The 13,766-nt window shown below is 42.3% G+C and overlaps 1 long non-coding RNA gene across 2 annotated transcripts in view; it reads right to left on the bottom strand.

The window, feature by feature from the left end:
• Positions 1-6,210: 6,210 nt before the first annotated feature.
• The window catches only part of LOC141581073 (uncharacterized), an 84,456-nt gene continuing 76,900 nt past the window's right edge, over positions 6,211-13,766 (bottom strand). For both annotated transcript variants that reach the window (XR_012513557.1, XR_012513558.1), the window contains exons 4-5: positions 7,772-13,406; positions 6,211-6,477 (exon numbers count right to left, since the gene is read on the bottom strand). This is a non-coding gene — a long non-coding RNA (uncharacterized LOC141581073). The remainder of the gene's footprint in view (positions 6,478-7,771; positions 13,407-13,766) is intronic.

The following is a 13,766-nucleotide window of genomic DNA, read 5'->3' on the forward strand; positions in this document are numbered from 1 at the left end:
TATGCAACAGCATTATGTCTAAGAAACAATGTACATACCTTAATTTAAAATATTTTATTGCTAAAAATGCTAATGATCCTCTGAGCCTTCAGTGAACTGATACCTTTTTGCTGGTGGAGGGTCTTCCCTCCAGCTGATGGCTGCTGACTGATCAGGATAGTAGTTGCTGAAGGTTGGGGTGGCTGTGACAACTTCTTTTTTTTTTTTTTTTTTGAGACGGAGTTTCGCTCTTGTGACCCAGGCTGGAGTGCAATGGTGCGATCTCGGCTCACCGCAACCTCCGCCTCCTGGGCTCAGGCAATTCTCCTGTCTCGGCCTCCTGAGTAGCTGGGATTACAGGCACGGGCCACCATGCCCAGCTAATTTTTTGTATTTTTAGTAGAGACGGGGTTTCACTATGTTGACCAGGATGGTCTCGATCTCTTGACCTCGTGATCCACCCGCCTCGGCCTCCCAAAGTGCTGGGATTACAGGCTTGAGCCACCGCGCCCGGCCGACAACTTCTTAAAATAAGACAACAATGAAGTTTGCCACAGCAACTGACTCAATCACAAAAGATTTCGCTGTACCATCCAATGCTGTCTGATAATCTATTAACTACGGTAGAATTTCTGTCAAAATGAGTCAATCCTCTGAAACCCTGCTGCTGCTTTGCCAACAAAGTTTACGTAACGTTCTAAATCTTTTGATGTCATTTCAACAATGTTTACAGCATCTTCACCAGGAGTAGGTTTCATCTTTAAAAACCACTTTCTTTGCTCATCCGTGAGAAGCAACTCCTTATTCATTCAAATTGCATCATGAGATTGCAGAAATTCTGGCCCATCTTTAGGTTCCACTTCTATAATAACTCTAGGTTTTTTGTTGTTGTTGTTGTTGTTGTTTTCTATTTCCACTACATCTGCAGTTAATTCCTCCACTAAAGTCTTAAATACCTCAAAGTCAAACATGAGGATTGGAATCAGCTTCTTCCAAACTCCTGTTAAGGTGAATATTTTGACCTCATCCCTTGAATCACAAATCACAAATGTTCTTAAAGGCATCTAGAATTGTTAATTATTTCTAGAAAGATTTTAATTGACTTTGGCCAGATCCATCAGAGGAATCACTATGTAGGCAGCTGTACCCTTAGAAAATGTATTTCTTAAATAATGAGACTTGAAAGTCAAAATTACTCCTTTATTCATGGACTGGACAATAAATGTTGTGTTAGCAGGCATGAAAACAACATTCATCTCCTTGTACACCTTCATCAGAGCTCTTGAATAACAGGGGCATTGTTAATAAGCAGTAACGTTTTGAGAGGACTCTTTTTTTCTGAGCAGGAGGTCTCAATAGTGGGCCTAAAATATTCAGCAAACCATGTGTAAACAGACATGCTGTCACCCAGGCTTTGTTGGGCCATTGATAGAGCACAGGTGGAGCAGATTCTTAAGGGCCCTACAATTGTTGGAATAGTCATTAAGCATTGGCTTCCACTTACAGTCACCAGCTGTGTCAGCTTCTAACAAGAGAGTCAGCCTGTCCTTTGAAGCTTTGAAACCAGGCATTGACTTCTCCTCTCTAGTTATGAAAGTCCTAGTTGGTGTCTTCTTCTAATAGAAGGATGTTTCATCTACATTGAAAACTTGTTGTTTAGTGTAGCCACTTTGGTCAATGATATTAGCTAGATCCAGAGAACTTGCTGTAGCTTCCACACCAGCACGTGCTGCCTCACCTTTTACTTTTATGTTACAGAGACAGCTTCTTTCCTTAAGTTTCATGAACCAACTTCTGCTAGCCTCCAATCACTTGTCTTAGACTTCAAAGAATTTAAGAGACTGAGTACAATGCTCTGGATTAAGTTTTTGCTTAAGGAACTGTTGCGGTTAATGTGATCTTCTATGGAGACCACTGACACTTCCTCCTTATTAGCAATAAGGTGGTTTTACTTTCTTATCATTCCTGTGTTCACTGGAGTAGCACTTTTAATTTCCTTGAAGGACTGTTCCTTTGCATTCACTACTTCTCTAACTGGCACAAGAGACCTAGCTTTTGGCCTGTTTCAGCTTTCAATATGCCTCCCTCACTAAGCTTACTTCTAGCTTTTGATTCAAAGTGAGACACATGAATCTTTTTCTGCACTTGAACACTTATAGACCATTGTAGGGCTATTTATTGGCCTAATTTCAATATAAAATGTCTCGTGCAATGGAGAGGCCTAAGGAGACAGAGATGGGGGATGGGCTGATCAGTGGAGGAGTCAGAACACACACAACAGTTACCGATTAAGTTTGCCATCTTATACGGGTGGCACTGCCTCCCCCAAATTACTGTAGTAACACCAAAGATCACTGATTACAGATCAGCACAACAGATATGACAATAATTTAAAAGTTTGGGATTTTGTGAGAGTTACCAAAATGTGACCCACAGACACAACGTAAGCACATGCTGTTGGAAAAATGGCACCAACAAACTTCCTTGATGCAGGGTTTCCACAAACCTTCAATTGATTAAAAAAAAATGCAATTATCTATGAAGCATAATAAAGTAAAGCACAATAAAACAAAGTCATCTATATTCTAGTTGGCCAAAGTTTACTACATATGTCTCACAAGCAACTGATTTTCAAGCAACTAAACATATGCACAGTATCCTCCATTTCAAGAGGATATTCATTGCAATATAACCTTTTTGTTTGTTTGCATTATGATGATTCAGAAGGCATCTGGAGAATCTTTTAAGAATAAGGCATTGATCCATACATCAGAGATGATTGTACTGTAAAGCTGTCAATAGACAGGATAAACAAGATGAATCTGAGTCCACTGTCACCCTATCATATTCTCTGAAAGTTTTGTTTGTTTGTTTGTTTGTTTGAGACGGAGTTTTGCTTTTGCTGCCAAGGCTGGAGTGCAATGGCATGACACGGCTCACTGCAACCTCTGCCTCCTGGGTTCAAGTGATTTTCCTGCCTCAGCCTCTGTAGTAGCTGGGATTACAGGCACCCACCACCACCATGCTTGGCTAATTTTTTGTATTTTTAGTAGAGACAGGGTTTCACCATGTTGGCCAGGCTAGTCATGAACTCCTGACCTCAAGGGACCCACATGCCTCAGCCTCCCAAAGTGCTGGGATTGCAGGTATAAGCCACTGCCTGGAAGTTATTTTTAAACCAATTGTGATTACCAGAATCTTCCCTTGCCATTTCTATCTGGCTTAATGAAAGTAGAGTTGACAACAGTTTTGAAATTTTCACTCCTAGATTGTCTAGAATATAGTTGTGTTATATACTGGTGTGCAAAGGACAGAAATACACCACAGCCAGCCTGTCATCACTCTCCATCCACCACGACCATCATCACTTCCATCCTCTACTCTTACCCTTTGATTTCTTATCATTGCAGATTAGAAGCCTTGGATGGCCTGGCTACTGGAGGATTGCAATGATGTGGAATCAGGCAAGCTGCTGCCTAGGGCAGTAAACTGAGGCTTGGAGTGGGTATGAAGCAAGCCTGAGGAGGAGGAACCAGCAAACTAATAATGGCGGTTGACTCCACAAGTCAGTGGGAAGATGTGACCAATAGTATAAGGAAGAGGACTAGTTCCTGGGGACATCAGAAACAGGTCGAAAAATACACCTTAGGTAGGATGGGGAGAGAGGTGTCAAAATTATTACTCTTATAAGAGCATCACTCTTACTCATTGCTGCATACCTGGCCTTGCAGTGGTCCCTGGGTTAAGACATAGAGCTTGGCTGAATTGGAAGAAGATACAGGAAACCATGAGGCATGAACTTCTTTCTGACATATTGAAGTGCTGCAAGGGGCTGATTGATCAATATGAAAGTGGGAACTCTACAAACTGAAGTTGCAGATACTTCTCAAATCACCAGGGGACTAAGTTTACAAATGACTGAGTTAGGAACAAACACCATTAGCAGAAGGTTAATCCTAACAGACAGGTGAGTTCTAATTATAACATCTACTCCAACCACCAACACCAGCATCACCACTGCTGCCAACACTTTCCAGGAGTCAGGGCCTGAACTCATTTATTTTCATGTATTAATTTAACTCATTATTGATTTAATCTTTATAATAGTTATATGACATAAATGTTACCATCCTCATTTTAAAGACAAGAAAAATGAAGCTCAGAGATATCATCTCTTATACCAGAGCAACAGGCTGGTCAGTGGCTGGTCTAGAAATCAAACCCAGCTTCCACTGAGGCCAAAGAGTGGCATCTCCTGGGAAATGGGGCTTACTTCCATGGGCAAAAATGGAATTCCTATGACCAAGAACAACTCTGGATTTAAAGAAAATTAAAACAAAACAAAATAGTCCCTGTGCCTGATCTTCCCAGCTGGCCTCTTCTCAGCTTGGTTTGTGGTTATTTATAACTATAAATAACTCTACTTATAACTCCAGAGTTACTGGCAATCTTGAGCATGTTATTTAACCTTCCTGAGCCTTAATTTCCTCTTTTGCTAGAATGAGACAATTACATTTAGCAGTCTGATAATTTTCACCTTTAATACTGATTTTATTCAACATCTGTATCTGCTCTGCATGGGACATTTTAGACACCGCTAAAGATACAGAATTAAACATGGTGGAGCTTGCAACCTCCAGCCTTCTCACCAGGACATGGGCTTTTCCAGAACACACAATATGTCATTTATCTCTGCACCTCTGCCCAGCCCATCCCCATGCCTAGTTCACTGCCCAGGTATTACAGAGGCTCAATGAATGTTCATCAAAATTATTGAAAGAAAGGAGCTTCTCATGATAAGTAGCACAAAACAATGTAGCAAAGATCTTAGAAACAATGCAGTATAATGGGATAGGCCATAGGAAAAGGATATTAATAACGAGCTGGAGTGATCAGGAGTTGTCTTCCAGGAGGACTGCATGAAGGAGTTGGCTTCTAACCTTAAAGGAAAGGAAGATCCTTGATTGGAAATCAAGAAATGGGGGAACATAAAAAAATTCCAGAGGCAGGAAATTTCCCTGTCCTCCAGTTTTATCTGCCAAGTCGGGTGTGTAAGAGAGTATGGCAGCACACGAGACCGGAAAGGTGGGGTTGAATTATTAAGAGTCTTAAGTTTTGAGTTTTGGACTTTAGACGGCTCTGTAGGAATGAGCCACTGAGGGCTTTTTAACACAAGAGTGGTACAAACAGTTATGTCATATCGAAATTCAACCACTGAATATTGTGTGAGAACAATGCTCCTTCATATGTGTTCTTCACCTTCATCTGTGTTCTTTTATTTAATCTTATTTAACTCGTGACTCCAAACAACTTTGTAAATTATGTAGTTGTATTGTGTGTTACTTACAGCTCAATAAAGATATGGAATAAAACACCTCTATTTTTGAGATCAAGTAGTACACAATTTCTTAGAAAAAAAAAAACAAACAAGAAACAGTCTTCTAAATCTTCACTTTAACTTTTGTGGGATGCCCTTCTTTACCCTTGAGAAATTAATAAGAAAGAAAAGAGGGAGGGAGATAGTGAAGGAAAAGGAGGGAGGGAAAAGGAAAGAAAAAAAGAAAGGAAGGAAAGAAAGAAGGAAGACGAGTTTCATATGTTCAAGGTTACAGGTCCTAGTTTTTGGCAGTATGGGAAGAAACTGTGGCAGAGGAAAAGCCAAGTACTGTCTGAGTTAATCTCAAGTGAGACGCACTATTACTTTGCTTCAGGGTTGTAAAACAAAAATCTTTCTTTCCATGGCCATCTTCTTAACAAGGTGTATGAAAATGCTTTTTTAGGTGTCTGGATTCAATTTAGCAGTTTTTTTAAATTCTATGTATTCTATGTGCCCAAGCAGCCTATGAATTTTTTTTCTTCAGGTGGAAGTTTGGGGATTGGCAATGCCGTTGTTAAAGCCCTTTTAAAGACAGTTCATTTAGGAAGACTTGTTCCCATTGGACACAACTTGAGGAGTTAGTTGAGTGTGTTAAAGAGATTTATTCCCAGACAAATTGGCTTATAAATATGAACCAACTCATATAAGTCAATCCACAGAATAAGCCTTGAGGGAACTATTCTTTCTATTTTAGGGACTGACTTCTATGAAAGACCTGATAGGTAGCTCCTCTTCCTACAACTGACCCTGGATATTTAGCTCCCACTGAATGTGGGGGTCTAAATTCCTCTTAATTTATTTAACAAAGCAGTCCCGAAGGGCTTAAAAACCCATCATTGGACAGTTAAGTTTAGGAAGTTAAGAAAACTGACACAAAGAGAGGCTTTATAATTCTGTAAGCAACTTTTTTTTTTTGAGACAGAGTCTCCTGCTTTCACCCAGGCTGGAGTGCAATGGCATGATCTCAGCTGAACATATCTTAAAAGCAAAGGCCATTATTTTAATCATCTCTCCCTTGTCTTGCTGTCCACCGAGAGATAACTGACGAGATGGAGCCAGTCCTGCCTGTTCCACGTTGAGCAAGTCTGGGCTTCATCCTTCAGCTTGTCATTAAAGAATTTCTAGGAAAAAATTGAAGATGAGAAAGTTGTAGTCAGGTTAACATGAAATAAAAAATATAAAAGGCCACTCAAGGACGTTAATTTCCACCCTAATGCAAACCTCTCATTTCAAGTGCATCATTTAAGTATCTTGAAACACTGCAAGTTTCCATTTCTGTCTGGAATTTTTATTTACTGTTAGTTTCTTACTACTACTAACACTAAAAACCTTTAGAAAACTCCAGAGGGCTGTGTTCTTCAGGGAAAGGGGGGTAGAGAATCTGTTTTGTGGTGCTCATGGGAGATAGAGCAATAGATGGCCTTGGAAGTTGGGGAGCAAGTATCTAATCTCTATGAGTGGAGTAGAGGGGGGCTGCTATCAGCAAGCTTGTCTCTGGGAGTCCATAGCAAAGGATGCCTAGATCACTATGGTTTCCTACCATAGTGATTAGTACTTCCCACTTCAAAGTCCCTGAATTTGAAGGTTTTCGTAGATTTTATGAGCCTAAACCTCATCCAACCACTGCTGTCGGAGCAGGAAGCTGGGACTAGAGAGACCTGAGATGCCTATTAAATTGCTAAAACTCACACAGGGTTTAAGGTCTTCAGAGCAAAGGTATCTTGCTCCTGGGTTTTATAAAGAATTAGGACGCATGAATACTGTACTCGAGAACTGCCAAGGAAAGCCAGCCAGCAGAGGCAGTGATATGAGCTCCAGTTCCATGTCTTCCAGCCAGACAGCTTCCCCAGTGTGTCCAGCAGACGTGTATCCTTTGCTACCTGAGTCCTTTGCAGGACCTTCCACTCTGCAGTAGCCCTGCCTGTCCTGTCTACGGCTCCAGGAGGCTCTCGAATTCTTTCTTGGAGCAAGGACAGCCTGAGGGGCTTGGGGGAAGCCTGGACAACCAACAGGAGCAGTAAACCTGTTGGGATGAGGGCAGCAAGGGCCAACCTGCTGGGCATCATCCAACTGAGAAGGAGCTGTGCGGACGCTCTTTTCTCTGTTCTGGCTGGGGAAATGGATACGGTGGGAATAGCAAGGAGAGTTAAAAACATGGACGATTTTAAGAAGCGATATAATTTCTTGGATCCACCTGGTTATTGGTAAGGACTTAGAATGGTTTACATCATGGATCCCAACACACAGACTTTGGAATCAAACAGAATGCCATTTCCTCCATTCACTTCCTTTTAGCTCCATCTTCTTACCAGTAAAATCCATGTCACTAACCATTCACCGAATGAATGGTTACTCAGGACCAAGCACTATTATAAGGGCTTTACATGCATTAATTCATGTAATCTTCATGTGTACCTTACAATGTAGACTAGAATCTGTGAGCTTCATTCTTCAGATGAAGACATGAAGGCACAGAAAGGCTGAGTGACTAATTTCAAGTCACAAGGCTAACAGATGACGGAGCAAGGATTTGGATCCAGGGAGTCCAGCTTCAGAGTTCATGCTGTGGACATGACTTCACATTGTTTCTGCAAGATTGAATGAGACAGCAAACTCGTGATTCTCCATGAGTAATAATCCTTATCACTCCAAGTTATTAACATTGAGCCATGATATGGTTTGGTTGTGTCCCGACCCAAATCTCATCTTGAATTGTGATTCCCATAATCTCCATGTGTCATGGGAGGGACCCAGTGGGAGGTGATTGAATCATGGGGGCAGTTACCCCCATGCTGTTCTCAGGATAGTGAGTTCTCATAAGATCTGATGGTTTTATATGGGTCTTTTCCCCCTTTGCTCAGCACTTCTCCCTCCTGCCATATTGTGAAGAAGGATGCATTTGCTTCCCCTTCCACCATGATTGTAAGTTTCCTGAGGCCTTCCCAGCCATGTGAAACTGTGAGTCAATTAAACCTCTTTCCTTTAGAAATTACCCAGTCTTTGGTATTTCTTCATAGCAGCATGAGAATGAACTAATACAAGCCACTACCTGTTGAGCACAGTTAGAAAACAAAACAAACTAGAAACTCGTGTAATCGTTAGCTTCTGCCCCAGTGGACTCCAAACATTTTGGTTATGCACCCCAAGTTGTAAAACGTTCCTGAACATGTGTAAGCATATATACATTTATTTGTGTATGGATTAGAAAAATGTCCTATCATTCATATGACCATTATGAAACATGTAGAACTTAGAAACTGAAATCGAAAACAAATTTAAAAATAGGAGTTCAACATAGATCTACCTCAGAAACACAGTGGGTTTGGTTCCAGACCACTGCAATAAAGCAAATATCATAATAAAGTGAGTCACACCAATCTTCTGGATTAGGCTTTGGCTTTAAGGGACTGTTGTGGCTGGTTTGATCTTTTATCCAGGCCACTCAAACTTTCTCCCTATCAGCAAAAGGCTGTTTTGCTTTCTTATCATTTCTGTGTTCACTGGAGTAGCACTTTTAATTTCCTTCAAGAACTTTTCCTTTACATTCACAACTTCTGAAAATGGCGAAAGAGGCCTAGCTTTTAGCCCATCTCGGCTTTCCACATGCCTTTCTCATGAAGCTTAATCATTTCTAGCTTTTGATTTAGAGTAAGAGATGTGAGTCTTCCTTTTACTCGAATATTCAGAAGCTGTCGTTGGGTTATTATCTGGCCTAATTTCAATATGGTTGTGCCTCCGGGAATAGGGAGCTGGAGGAGAGAGAAAGAGACAGGGAAACATTTGGTGGAGCCATCAGAGCACACAACATTTACTGATTATGTTTGCTCTCTTATATGGGTGCAGTTCATGGCGCCTCAAAACAACTACAATAGTAGCCTCCAAGATCCCTGACATCAAAGATTCCCGATCATCATAACAGATATAATAATAATAAAGTGTAAAATATTGGGGGAACTACCGAAATGTGACACAGAGACACAAAGTGAGCACATGATATTGGAAAAAATGGCATCCATAGAATCGTTGTATGCAGAGTTGCCATAAATCTTCAGTTTGTAAAAACATGCAGTATCTCCAAAGCACAATAAAGGGAGGCTCAATTAAAACAAGGGCCTGCCTATAATTACCCTGCTCTTCAGGGGCATGTCTTGCTCACTCTATTTTGAAGACCACCAAGAAGCTCACATTTCCGTTTTGCCCTTAACAGTTGGAGAGACAGCCCTGACCATCTGAGGACTCCTGCCTTGCCACACTAACTTATGATTCTTTCAGCCCAGGTTACAATCCAGCGATCAGAGGGCAGCCCCTCATGGGGTATCAGGGCCAGTCGCGGGTAGATCCGTGAACCCAGCAATCAACAATTTCAGCTCCTCTTGTTTAATTATCCCCTCCCCTCATCAGCCCCCTGTTCCTGGACCTTCTAAAATGCCCAATGGTGACTGATCCCTCTCTCCGCGTCCCCCTGCTTTGAACACTGAGTGTTCTTCAACCTTCCTGAACTTAAGTCACTTACAGGGCTGCCTGCATTCCAAGCGTTATCTCCATTTAAATTTTCAAAGGCTTATTTTCCTCAGCAGTCAAATAAGGATGTGAATTCTCTGTGTATCCAAGTGCTGTGAAGTTGAAATGGGGAACACTTAGGATCACTCCTTGCAAACTACCGACAGTGAACCAGACACTCAGCAGGGCTCGTACATGGCCAAGAAGTCGATCCAGAAGGGAAGACTGTTCTCCCTTACAGAGGAGTAAATGAAGAGAGATGTTACCCTGAAATGATACCATATCCTGCTATACTCTATCCTAGCCTAATGGCACTGGGCTGACTGCTAACTGCTGAAGACTGCTCCCCCAAGAGACTCAATGTGAGTGGTACCAAGAAAGGGGATGCTGCGTTTGGCTTCATCATTTGAAGATGGGATCCTAGCAATGGCTCCTTCTAGCTTAGTCTCCCAAACCCCAGTGCATACACGGGCGTTGAGTCCCCTCCTCCCAGGTCTCCTTCTGTCCCTGGACCTCCCTGACCACTTAGAAGGGAGGGCCTTTCCGAGGCCAGAGAAGGAAGGCGGGGGAAGGCTGCCCCACTGGGCTGAAGGGCAGCTGTTTATATTATAATTAAGGTTTTACAGCATAAACTGAAATGTAGCTTGACTATTCCTACAAGGCACTGGAGGTAATTACCACTGCTAGAGGCATTCTCCACTGCCAATTATTTCCCTTCCTAATTGAATAACTTAGGCCACATTGTGGAGGGCCAGGGAAAGGAAGGAGGTGCTTTCAAATATGGACACTCCTTCAGATGGCTCAGAATAGTGCAAAGCTTAACACATACTCAGTCCAACCCTGTCTGAACGTTCTTGCCGAGGCGTGTAGCATAGAGAATAGGAATGTTAGTCTCAGAGGTCTACCATTCACTAGTTTGGGCAGATCAAACTCCCTGCATCTATTTCCTCTTCTATAAAATGGGAATCATTGAGGTGCAGGCAGACAGCGTTTTATTACACTTTTCTTTATTGAGTTTTGCAGATATTATAGTTTTGTTTTGTTTTTCAGATTGAAGGTTTGTGTAACCCTGCATCAAGCAAGTCTGTTGGTCCCATTTTTCCAACAGCATGTGCTCACTTCTTGTCTCTGGGTCTCTTTCTCACAATGTCTGGGTAATTCTCACAACCTCTCAAACTTTTTCATTATTATTATATCTGTATGGCGATCTGTGACCAGGGACCTTTGATCTCATTATTGTAATTGTTTTGAGGCACCATGAACTGCACCAACATATGACAGCAAACTTGATAAATAAATGTGTGTGTTCTGCCTGCTTCACTGACTTGCTGTTTTCCCATCTCTTTCTCTTTCTCTCTCTCTCTTTGGGCCTCCCTATTCCCTGAGAGACAATAATATTGAATTAGACCAATTAATAACCCTACAATGGCTTCCACGTGTTCAAGTGAAAGGAAAAGTCACACATTTTCCACTTTAAACCCAAGGCTAGAGATTATTAAGCTTAGTGAGGAAGGCAAGTCAAAAGCTGAGATACGCCAAAAGCTAGGCAGGCCTCTTGTGCCAAACAGTTAGCCAAGTTATGAATGCAAAGGAAAAGTTCTTGAAGGAAATTAAAAGTGCTACTCCAGTGAACACAGGAATGATAAGAAAGCAAAACAGCCTTATTGCTGATAAGGAGAAAGTGTTAGCGGTCTGGATAAAAGATCAAACCAGCCATAACATTCCCTTAAACCCAAACCTAATCTGAAATATTCGTGTGACCTGTTTTATTGCGATATTAGCTTTATTGCGGTGGTCTGGACAAACCCACCGTATTTCCAATGTATGTCTGTATAGACTTCATGGCATTGTCGTGAGAATCAAATGAAATAATAATTCTGGCACGTAGAGAACATTCAATCATTCTGGCTTACGGAGGTGGTTCCGACAGAGGTGCAGGCACCATGGAGGTGCAGGCATTTCTATTTCCTGCACAGATGGACGAAACTGAGGCAAAAGTCACACCTCAGTCCCACAAGAAACGGCTTGGGCTGGGAGTATCAGCAGCAGAAAGAAAGCATGCCTTCCTGGCTTAAAAATAATAAATTCCTTTGAGTTAAAGAAGAAATGGCCCCTTTCAAGAAGTGCGGACAGGTATTCAAGATATCCAGGCCCTAGGAGTGTTTGCTTCTCCCTTTGCGTCCCCTGTATTCATAGGAGGTGCCTGGCATTGTGCAACAGGCCTGCAGTGGCTTCCTTAGCCCCAGGGAAACTCAGGATTAATATCACATACATTTGTTGAGTGTTGAGTTCAACTTTTTTAAATTTTATTCTACTCTCATCTCTTTCACACTTCACAACCACCTGGAAAATAAAAGTATCCTTCCTGGTTTACAGATGAAAAAAATAGAGACTGAGAGATTAAATAACTCACCTAAGCTCAATCAAGAACTACAACACAGCTCTCTGCCTCCAATTTTCCCCACTGCTCCTCCACAGGAAGGAAGTCCCTTCAGCTTTCAGGGTTCACCACACACTCCCTTCCCAAAGCCCAACTCTTTTGCTATTGGATTTATGTAGTGCATTTAAAACATCACAAAAGCCAGAGATCATGAATTCTCCAACTTCAGTGTGCCTACAAGTCTCCTGGGGAATGCGTTTAAAAATGCAAATTCCAGGGCCACACTCCTAGGAATTCTGACTCACGTGCATCCAAGATGCGGCCCCGGAATCTGAAGGTTAGCAAGGTCCCCAGGTTTTTCTGATTTCAATAGTTCAGTGAGACGGCAGCAGAAGCTTATGAAAGAGCACCTGTAACATCTGAGTGAGCTGACTTAACCTCTCTGAACATTCATTTCCTTATATGCAGAGAACGAGAATAATATTTACCTCTGTGAGCTTTTGTGAAAATTAAATGAGATAATGCATGGGCAGTGTGGTGCACCATGCTTGGACGTAGAAAGTGCTCTGCTGACATGAGTCCTTGTTAGCACGACTGCTGCTGTTGTCATGAATATTCCCAAAATACCGCCCAGCTTGTGTTACTCAAGGGACAAATTACTATAAGCTTGAGACCTTATCATTTGGAATCACTAAATCTATAGAAAATTGGGATGTAAAGGAAACATAAATAGAATTTGATAAATTTAAGTCCCTTTTTACTAAGATGGACTCATTTATCCTCATTTAACTGCCTTGGGGTGAGGGTCTTGGCAACGGCTTGGACAAACAGGAGTTTGTTCTCTAATTAGCAGACACTGATTAATGTCAGGAAAGGGGACCAACTGGTGGATATGTCGGGGGCGGGATGGCGCTTCTTGAGAACTGGCTTTAAATTAATGTGATCTGCACAAAAAATCAATAGCAGACAGCACTGAGATGGACTAGAATGTGTAGAACCATCCCCAGCCACGGACAGCTTCCTCTTGGCTATCCTCCATTTTCGTAGGACTCTGGGGACATCTCTGAGCAGGAGGGCATCCTGGGACCCCAGGCTGCCTCCATGGGTCTGATGTCTGGGTAAAGAGGAGCTGCCCAGAGGCTGCCCTAGGACTGCTTCTCCAGGTTTCTCCTGGGGAAAAACAAGAAAGAAGAAATTTCAGAAGAAAGAAAGACAAATTGAGCTAAGGGAATGACCTACAGACTGTCAGTGGTGGGACTCCCCCACTCCACACATACACACACTTTGAATTTGACAAAAAGTCCGGGTGAGGTATGAAGTGACTCTGTCGGCCAGGACTACCCACAGGCTGGCCTGGGGCTGGTGGCCTGAGCTTTGTCAGAGAGCCTCTAGAAATCTGCATTTCAACCAGGCCACCTCCGCTCCCCTGCACCACCCCCCCGCCCCCGCACCCCACCGACACACACACATTCACAAACCAAATCATTTCAGATTGGAGAAGGCCCAGAAACACTCTTGGCTATATTTTGA

This window comes from Saimiri boliviensis, chromosome 14 (assembly GCF_048565385.1).
Source record: "Saimiri boliviensis isolate mSaiBol1 chromosome 14, mSaiBol1.pri, whole genome shotgun sequence".
Lineage (NCBI taxonomy): Eukaryota > Metazoa > Chordata > Mammalia > Primates > Cebidae > Saimiri > Saimiri boliviensis.